The following is a 9,292-nucleotide window of genomic DNA, read 5'->3' as shown; positions in this document are numbered from 1 at the left end:
GGGACTCTTCATTGGGGAAATTCCAACATCAGTATCCTTTCCCCTTGAGCTGCTCAGATTCCTCAGAGAAGGCTCTTCCAATCCTTTGCCCAGAGCTTCACGTGAAGGCTTAAGTTTCCATTCTTCTGGAAACCTGAGGAGGGGAAGAGGGCTGGGGTGGGAGATGGGTTCACCGTCCAGATGTACATTCATTTTAATCCGCCCTTTCAGAAGGATACTTCTGTCTCTAACTGTGCCTGTGGTGTCCCAGTTTAGAGACTCTCTCCAGGAATAAAGGAATAAACCCCCAGTCTTCTGCTCAGGTTGGGGAAGAGTAGTTGTTAACTGTGTCAACGTTGGGGGGAGGGTGGGATCTTGGGACCTAACAATTTCTTGAAAAACTTTCAACTAGTTTTCCTTATTTTAGCCACTTCTCTCTTCACCCCCACTGCCACCAATCTGTACAGTATAAATCAGATTGGCTCTTGGCTCTCTCTGTTAGCTGTTTAGGATTCAACTTTCTTAGTTTTGCTAAATCGGTTACCATCATCCTTTTGCATTATAGCTTCCAAAATTTGCTTGCTACTTTCCCCTTTTTGAGTCTCATCGTCCTTATGGCTTTATGCCTTTAAAAAAAGAAAAACAAAAAACCGCTCTCTACTGTCATTTTAGTAGGGTTTTAAGAGGGAGCAAAACTAGATGCATATGTTCAATCTGCTGTCTTCACCCAGAAGCCCAGAAAACTTTTAAATTGAGGTAAAGAGATGCTATTTTGATGACTGTGTCTTGAACATCAACTGAAGCCAGGAAATTAGCAAGCAGGTAGTGTAAGGGTTCAGAGCTTACAGCCTGGAGTCAAACCCAAGACTGAATCCCGTGTCTGTCACTTCCTGGGTTTCTGACCTTTTGATATTTACCTGACCTCTCTCAGCCTCAGTCTTTTTCATCTGCATGATAGAGATAATAATATGACTAACTTATGTGATTAAAATACATATACATATAAGATAAGCTTCTGACATTGTCTAAATTTTGGAACATAACAAACACTCAATAAGTTGATGTAACTTGGGTGCCCATGAAGGGACAGTCAGCAGACAGAAACTAGTCAGTGGCTTCATGACCTTCTGACTGTATGTCATTGTGTATCTGTGTTCGGCACTAGGTATATTATGGAGAACAGAACACATGGAAGGCTAGCCTTTGAGGAGTTTAGAGTCTGGTGGAGAAGAAAAACAATAAATAAGCACAAGTAAATATATAATTAAAATGGGTAGTAAGTGCTATAAAGGGAAAGAACAGAACGAGAGAGAATGACAGGGGAGATTTACTTTGGCTTAGTCTGTTGGGAAAAGCTCTTAGTGATGGAGAGTATAGCTCATGCCATATCCAGGTTAACGTCAAAGTGCCTCAGTAAAACGCACATGCTTTTTACCTATTAAAAGTAAATTAATATTAATCTGTAACATATAGGTCAAGAGGGGTCAGAGGCATGACCTTGCTATTAAGTCATTTAACTTCTCTTGGCCTTAATTTCCTCATCTACAAAAAAGAGATGGGCCAAAACGATCTCTCAACTGACAGCTTCTGCAAGTCTATGCAAATTTAGGACAGAAAATATAAGAATAGCATAAACAAGGTTAAATATAAAGAGAAGAGATTTTTTTTGTTTAGTCCCTATTATCATTTTATTACTGAATTTTTTTTCTTAGTAAAATATAAAAATTGTTTATATGTGACTACATCAAGAAATAAAAAATTCCACCTCCTTCAACAGCCCATCCATGGAGACTCCACAGGAATAACTACTGTTAATTCAAGTTTTTTCCTGTAGTCTGCCCCTGCTCCTTTGTTCTGAGTATGTGATATTATGTTCTCAGACATGAAAAACAAAATTTTCATAGTGTAGCTAATTTTTTCCTCCTAACCTTGTGCTGCAATATGCATGTAATACTTTTATAATCAGAAAAATTAATTTTATTTAAATAAAATATTGCTAGTTGCAATGAATGATAACAAAAATATTTTAGCTCTGTTTTATTCTTAAAGAGAGAGGAGAGCTATTCATTTGATTTAAAAGTTTGTGTGGGAATAGTTCTAGCTAGTAATATTTTGCTGCAACCAAATTGCCTGTGAGATTTATTCCATCAATAGCTTTAAAAAATATGACAGCCGGAGCATATTCCAATCTTTGGTGATCTTGTAAAACACTCACAAAAGGCAGTGGTGGCGTTTACCAGCAAGATCTTCCTCTGTGATGAGTTCAGGAACAGGCTTCAAAAACAGAAAATTTCTCTAACATTTTTTAAAATTGAGGCATAGTCGATTTACAATGTTGTGCTAATTTTTGGTGTACTGCATAGTAGGATTCATATATATGTATAATATATATATTCCTTTTCATATTCTTTTCCATTATAGGTCATTACTCCAACACCTCTTAATAATTAGTAGAGCTGAAGAGTTATCAGCCTTAGAAAAGGGATGGCAGATAGAATATTGTGTCTTATCTCTCTTCTTGTCTGGCATTTTTCTTCTTTTTATCTTAGTTTTATTTTGCCTTTAATATTTTCTAGGAATTGTAAGAAGGTCGGTAGGAAATCTCTGTATCTCTACATTCCCACTGAATGATCCATTTTGGATTCCACTGTAATCAAATTGTATCTGGACCCTTCTAATTCTTTGAGAAGTTCATTACGTCATATTGTTTATGAAAATTTAAGGGTAATGAGGATGTTCCATGAATGACATGGGTTGGATCAAAGCCTGGGTGCTATGGATTTACCATCCGAGGTTTGTGAATTCAACCCAGGATGCTGACCCTTTAACTGCTTGTGTGGCTCATTTAATTTTCCTCATTTGAAAAATGGAGATAATAATACAAACGATATTTATTCCTTCAGGAAGGGTGAATCTCAAGTGTTTTAAAGAAGTCACATACTTTGAAAATATTAGATGTCATTATGATGACAGTTATCACAATGGTACACATAATGGTATAAAGAGTAATGAAAAGTATATTTATATATGTTTTTGGGGGGCTAATTAGGTTTATTTATTTGTTTTATTGGAGGTACTGGGGATTGAACCCAGGACCTCATGTATGCTAGGCAGGCGCTCTGCCACTGAGCTATACCCTCCTCCCAAGATTTATTTTCTTTTTTCTCAAACGTCACCTGTGTTTAAAGACAAGGGAGGGGGATAAGGATAAATGCAGCAAGACTGGCAAAATATTCATAATTGCTAAAATTTAAGATTTGTCATATTTTTTCTTCTACTTTTGTTAAAAAATTTCCAGAAGTCTAAAAGAGGGGAGCATAACTATAGATAAGACAGAAACTGAAAAAAATCGAGAACACAATGATGAGTGATAATAATAAAACTACAAAAGATTAAATGGACACTTTTCTACTAATATAATAAATTGCCAAAATAGAAAAACCTACGAACTAGGATCTACAACCATGAAAAATCATGGAATCAGTAGTCAGATAGCTCCTCTGACACCAAAAATATCCCCAGTCCCATAGAGGTCAATGGGCCAGTTGTTGAAAATTTATCTATTTTATACATGCTGTTTTGGAGAAGAAAGAGAGGAACCTGCTTATCTGGCTAGCATAATCGGGATGCTAAAGCTAAAAAGATTAATTATAAAATTAGGGTTAGACACAGCAGCTGTTTTATTGGGGTATGTGGGACAGAGCGTAGGACTGAGAAGGGTGGTTCAATGCGACTTCAGCTTCATCTGTATTTTAATTCTGTTAAAGACATGAAACAATATGAAAATGTAACCAAGCCGGATCCTCTGGGGCTTTCCCGGGACAGAACCCCCCCTCATGTCCTCCGCCTGCTTCTTGTCTGTAGGAAAACTTAAGCCTCCGAGGCTTTCCCTGAGTTACAGAGAATACATTTCATCAGAAAATCGAGAAAATGCAGAAATAAAGGAAAACAAGCAAGCAAGACAAAATAATGATAGTTTAGCCATTAAACAAAGTCAAAGACCTTTAGTTCCTCCCAGGACTATGGATAACATCCTAAGCCACGTCCTTTGAGCTGTTTCCACCTCCGTGTGGAGGAAGTTGACTGTGTGCTGACCACAAGCACGTGGACCCCAGGCCGGCTGAAACTAGCAAGTTGGTGGTGTTGACTCCCGATCACCTCTCCACCAGCCAATCAGGTTGGGTAAGAGCTCTTCCTGTCTGCACCATGATGGTTTGACCGGCTTCTGACCCAGATGCCGAAAGACCATACAAGAGCAGAAAAGAGGCGGGACCCCAGTTCCAAGAAGGGCCCCCACATTCCCATTAAACCAATGCGCTAACCTTGTCCTTATAATCTTGCCTTAATCATCCCCTGAGCGAGAAGTTGATTTGTGAGCTAAGGTCCCACTTCTCCATTCTCTGACCATTGAATAAAGCTTGTACTGCTTCAGTCTTCAAGCTTTGGGTTTGTTTTGACTGTGTGAACCCTAAGGGAAAAAGAGCTTTCTCTGCTGAGGCAAAGGGAGCCTTGGCAAGGCTGGGGCCCAAGGTGGGGTCCGTAAGACCTAACTTGGTAACAAAAGATATTAAGATTTGTTAGTTTTGTGTGGTAGGCACATTCAAATTATTTCACATTTCTAAATTTTAAACTTGTGTCAAAAAAATCTACAACAGCACATTACAATGGTTTCTTGCTCAACTTCCACAGCAGAGAAAATTAGCCCTTTAAAGCATATTATGTGCCAACCTAAAAAGCAGCTGTCAGACCCAGTCAGGGGTAGGAAGCCTAGAACGTACTATTCTTAGATCAAGAAATCCTGAGTAGTTCAAGTTACTACAGGTCTTGTAAACATCGCTGTCTTTTCTCATGTAAATTGGTGAAAAATCAGAGCATTTTATTTTTGAAACATTGATTTGCCTGTGACTCTGCAGAGCTGAACAGCTAGGAATGAACTACTTTACACTATGCGTATGTTTATTTAGCAAGCTTTTATGGAATGCCCACTGCACTGCAAGCGCGACACGCCTAGCCACTGGGTCTGCATGGGTGAGAGATACAGTCCTTGTTCTTAAGGGGCAGGGATGGACAGAACGGTCAGTGCTGACAATACAGTGAAAGCAGTGGTGTCTAGGACTACGTAGATCACAAAGGTTCATCCATCCCAGCCTTGAGGATCAGGGAATGTGACACTTGAATCAAGTACTGTTATTAAACATCAAGCAAAGGTGGGAGGTGTTGAGGAATGTGGGAAAGGATGGTATAATCAAAGGGACTGGCACAGGCACACAGGGAGAGAACATCCAAGACCTGCAGGTTTGGGATTGCTGCAGAGGAGGTCAGAGAGCTCAGGAGCTAGATCACCATAGGGCCTTGCCTCTGCAGCTAAAGATTTTTTTTTTTTTAAATTGAAGTACAGTCAGTTACAGTGTGTCAATTTCTGGTGTACTGCACGGTGTCCCAGTCATGTGTATACATACATACATATATTCATTTTCATAGTCTTTTTCATTAAAGGTTATTACAAGATATTGAATATAGTTCCCTGTGCCATACAGAGAAAATTTTTTAAAATCTATTTTTGTATATAGTGGTTAACATTTGCAAATCTCAAACTCCCAAATTTATCCCTCTTTCACCCAGTAACTATAAGGTTGTTTACTGTTTCTGTTTTGTAGATGGGTTCATTAGTGGTCTCTTTTTTCTTTTTTGTTTTTTAGATTTCACATATTAGAAATATTATATGGTATTTTTCTTTCCCTTTCTGGCTCACTTCATTTAGAATGACAATCTCCAGGTCCATCCGTGTTGCTGCAAATGACATCATTTTATTCTTTTTTATGGCTGGGTAGTATCCCATTGTATAAACATACCACAACTTCTTTATCCAGTCTTCTGGCAAAGGATATTTTGCAGCTAGTTTTTTTTAATTGAAATATAGTCAGTTTACAATGCTGTGTCAATTTCTGTTTTTTAGATTCCACATATAAGTGATCTCATATGGTATTTTTCTCTTTCTTTCTGGCTTACTTCACTTAGAAGGATGATCTCCAGGTCCATCCATGTTGCTGCAAATGACATCATTTTATTCTTTTTTATGACTGAATAGTATTCCATTGTATAAATGTACCACAATTTCTTTATCCAGTCATCTGTCAATGAACATTTTGGAGCTAAATATTTTGAACCTAATCTGGGAGCTACAGGAAAACACAGAAATAAGAAATAATATGCTTTCTATTTTAAATATTTATTTATTTATTGTTTTTATTGAGGTATAGTCAGTTTACAATGTTGTGTCCATTTCTGGTGTACAGCACAATAGTGCAGTTGTACATATGCATACATATATTCATTTTCATGTTCTTTTTCATTCTAGGTTACCATAGGATATTGAGTATATTTCCCTGTGATATGTTTTCTATCTGTAGTGCAGAGAAGCCAATTTTTACTCGGACTCCAATGGAAAGACAATTGGTAGATAGCACCACATGCTGGGTGAGGGCACGGGTGTGGTAGGAGGACCTCAGCTCGTGCCTAACCTGCGCCCAGGGCTTTCCTTCAGGATGATGAGTGCAGGTTTATTCACTGCTGGAGCGAGCCTGACAGCAGCTGGTGTGTCCTGGGATCTTAGGCCCCTCCTGAGAGAGAAGTTTTCTGATGGGAAATAAAAACTCAGCAGTCTTTTGATGTGCTGTTAATTACTGAACAGTTCAGGGAGATTCTAGCCGGACACACCAGCGTGAAACGTTCTGTCCCTTAGTGAATTTGATCAAGGGTGTTTTCTCCTAGGAGAAGGAAGGTTTGCTGTAGCACCGCATCTTAGTAGCGGAGGGAAGTGACTGTGAGATAACAAGACGCCTGTTCTGTGAATCCCCAGGCCGAACCTGCCCATGAGCTTCTCTGTCTGGGAAGACACTGGGGTGACAGTGAGGAAGTGCTCCTTTAGCATCCCTCAACAGGGTGTCACACATAGGAAGAGGCACACTTCCCCAACCCAAGTCCTCATCTCGCTCTAGAAGTAGGAGTCACGTTGGTGCCTCCAGTGTCAATAGCTGTGGTACCAGCAGAGGTACCGTGTCTTGTAGGCTTGGTCGATGCCCAAGGCGAGCAGTGATAGTTCTTGGCAGATACGATTGTTCACAAAGAAAGCAGTAGGGATGTCTTGTGTTTGTGCTGGTACTCAGTGGGAGTGGGTGACTTGTAAGTGCCTGGTGAGTGACGTAACATCGAGCAAAAGAGGGATAGAGTAGAAGCAGGAAAATTAGCCTGTTAGCACAAAATGTGTACCCCGATGAAGACACAGATATAAAGGTGGGGGCCTCTTTCTGTTCTACACTGGCAAGTGGGGAGCAAGAACCAACAAAATCCAAGCTTTAGCAAATAGGTCTGAAACACCTCTGCCAGATAAGCTGCCCAAATTCCCGGAATACCAGCCCCTGGCAACTCCACATTCACTTACTGTAAAAGTGTAAAAGGTTAGGTTACTCCTCAGGCTGCAGAACGAGTGCCCAATTGCCCTCCTCCAAAAGGAAACCTAGCCTGTGTCTTGCATCCAGCTAATCTTCTTCCACAATATTGCAGCTAAGCACTTCTGTTTTCTCATTAGCTTCACAGAGATCAGAGAGATCTTCATGACTCTCTTCTCCCTGCTCCAATAGCCAAAGGCTAAAGCCGAATGGGCTGGTTCGGAGAGAACAAGAAGCAATTTGGTCTGATCCATATTATTCTTACTAAAACAGCAATTGTGTTATTCTGACCGACAGATTCTCAAGAAAGATTCAGCTAAAATACCCTTGATCAAATTCACTAAGGGACAGAATGTTTCGAGTGGGTGTGTCTGGCTAGAATCTCCCTGAACTGTTCAGTAACAGCACGGCAAACGACAGCTGAATTTTTATTTCCCATCAGAAAAATAACAAAGCCCATCTGAAATCTGGGAGTGTTTTGAGGGCAGATGGTTTTAGCCTAGTAGTAAACACATTTTTGGCTGCTTCTTATTTCTTTTTTCCCCCCTTCGGCAGCTATCTTTAATGGGCTGAGAGAAAGCTGTTTGCTTGCAGAATCTTATTATAGAGCAGAAATATACTTGTTCCAGAGAAGAGGAATTTAATTGGTTCCAAGTCAAATGATGTTAACAGGTGTCACCTCACCAATCCAGGACTTAAAATGGGTTATTGTAAACAGGACTAATACGTATTTTTCTGGCTCTTGCTTCCACCTATTATGCAAGGCTGCATGCCCCTGCGGCGCTCGTCTCGATTATTTCTGGCAGCCTTAGGGAGTGGGTGACGTGCTCGTGCACACGTACTGTCGGCGACCACATGGCGCCTGCCATTTTCTTGCCCTTTAGCCCAAGCTCCTCTCTGCTGTCATCTGCCACACAGCTTAATATAAACTGCAAGGAAGTCTTGAGTCGTATTTCTGCTTCTGCCAGGCTCCGTGACACTTCATTGGAAGGATATTCCATTGCTGGTTCCATGGATGCACTGAGGTCCACGAGATGGCACAGGTAGATGGAGAATGTCTCGGTCCCTTTCAGTGTTCCACACTGTTGAGGTTAACTGTTCAAAGGGTTATGGAGTTTGTGCCCATGGCTCTCGCCTCCCCTAGGACGCGGACACCAAGCTGTAGGGAGGCAGGATGGGTAGCATGTGGGTGTGGTGGTGACGGACCGTGCCTCTCAGACATGACTGCACCATCACTGAGATGTCCCCCAGCTGCTGTCCTCTGAAATCATAGTCACGTCTGCCCAGAGGCGATGCTTCCCTGGCTGCTCTCAGTCAATAATTGAGCATGAGAGGAATACAAAGGTCATCTCATCCTGGGGGACACGGGACATCGCTGACAGATGGCTTTGATTTGAGGTTTCCTAACAGCCTTGGCAAACTTTCCTTAGAACTTAATTGTAGTCTAAGATGCTTCGCACAACCTCCCTTCCCATTTTCCTATCTCTTTCTCTTGCTGTTTGATGACTGTCTGTTTCCCCACCCCCTCCACATTTTCTCTCACAGGCATTTCCCCCAGTACGTCTTTTTCTTTTGCACATTCAGTCCCGTTCTGGCATCTTGCTTCTCAAAGGACCTAGACTGACACAGTGCATCTGTTCTGTGCATTGGCGTCATCATCCATTCTCCCTGTTGCTGAACCACGTGTACCTTCTCCAGTCCTTCCCTTTAGAGGAGTTTTCTCTCCCAGGTGGCTTCTGGGTCCTTTTATGAGTAGATTTGATATTGACCTCCATCTCTCCCACTCAGTTTGCCTGGAATGCTCAGAGATGTGATGTGACGGAGGTTCACATGGAGCCCCTTTGTTATATAGTTTAGAGCATCTA

This window comes from Camelus dromedarius, chromosome 34 (assembly GCF_036321535.1).
Source record: "Camelus dromedarius isolate mCamDro1 chromosome 34, mCamDro1.pat, whole genome shotgun sequence".
NCBI lineage: Eukaryota > Metazoa > Chordata > Mammalia > Artiodactyla > Camelidae > Camelus > Camelus dromedarius.
Note: the sequence above shows the minus strand (reverse complement) of the source record.